Below are 1,378 nucleotides of genomic sequence, written 5' to 3'. Positions count from 1 at the left end.
GTTTATCTATTTATCTCTTTTATCTTTTTATCTATCTATTTATCCATCTATCTACGTCTATTTCTTCTTCCGCCACCAGATGTCGACACTTGTACAAGCCATACGGCACCAAATATGGCTGCGGTTTTGATGGATGAAAACGGTGACCTGTCTGTCGGCAGTAAAAATTGGAATGGAGTTAAATAGAAAATAACTGAACAGGAAGGTTGAGAATGGCAGTAGGGGGAAATAGAAAGAAAGATAGATAGAATGATGTGAGAAATGGAAGCAATGAAGTTAGTGGAAAGACAGAAGCGAAGATTGTAAGGGGGAAACAAGGCAGAAGACGGAAACATAAAGAGGTGGACGGAAAGATAGAAAGATAGACATAAGATATCTTGATGGATAGAAGATATTTGAAAAGTATAAAGAATACGGAGAGGAGAAGATATATAAGAATAAATAAGAATAAAGTAACGAAAAAAGAGAGTAGGGAAGAGAAGCAACTGAATAAAAATGGAATGAGAAAAAGGGGGGAGATAGTTAAGAAAGAAACTTTTAAATTCAGAAAGACAGACAGACAGACAGACAAGGAAAAACGAAAAGTCAAGGAAAAAATAAAAAGGAAGGTTAGAAAATGAAGAAAGAAGATAGCTTTAAGTACGGTGGAAGTAAGAAGAGGAGAAAGAGGAAAATTAGCGAGTGTGATAGGAGAATGATAGACGAAAGGGGTGGGGAATAGAATGTGAAAAGAACTACATGCCAAGAACAAAAACAAGAAGTAAAGATAAAAGAGAGCGTGACTTGAAAGGGAAGTAATAAGTTGCATAAAACTCACCAATAAAATAAAAGAAATGACATCATGAACAAACGAGAGAGAGAAAATGGAATAAAATCCGAAACAAATATGCCGATTTCTTTAAAAATAGTGAAAGATGAATAAAAAAAAAGATATATATATATATATATATATATATATATATATACAGCTATAACACGAAGTATTACACTAAATGTATATATATCGTGAATGGCAAATTTACTGCGGTATTCGTCCGGAGATAATATCTCTTAAGGATGCGTTGTGAGGGAAATGAAAATCGTCACAGAAGCTGTAAGTGAGAAAGCAAGGCGCATTTCTGCTTCGTTGATTGTTGTCAATAACGTGTACTCACAGCTAGCCACATGCTTAGACGGGGTTTGTTGCCGCTTATAAATAGAAAAACGGGGAATAAACAATGACTGATGTTGCAATTAGCCGCCCAGCTGAATAAAAATCCGCTTCTTCACCGTTTTCTATATCAGTGGCGACAGATTTCGTCTAAGCATGTAGTTGACTGTGATTATACAACATTGACAACACCTAATTAGGCCGAAATGCAACAGGTGTTTTCACTTG

This window comes from Octopus bimaculoides, chromosome 18 (genome assembly GCF_001194135.2).
Source record: "Octopus bimaculoides isolate UCB-OBI-ISO-001 chromosome 18, ASM119413v2, whole genome shotgun sequence".
NCBI lineage: Eukaryota > Metazoa > Mollusca > Cephalopoda > Octopoda > Octopodidae > Octopus > Octopus bimaculoides.
Note: the sequence above shows the minus strand (reverse complement) of the source record.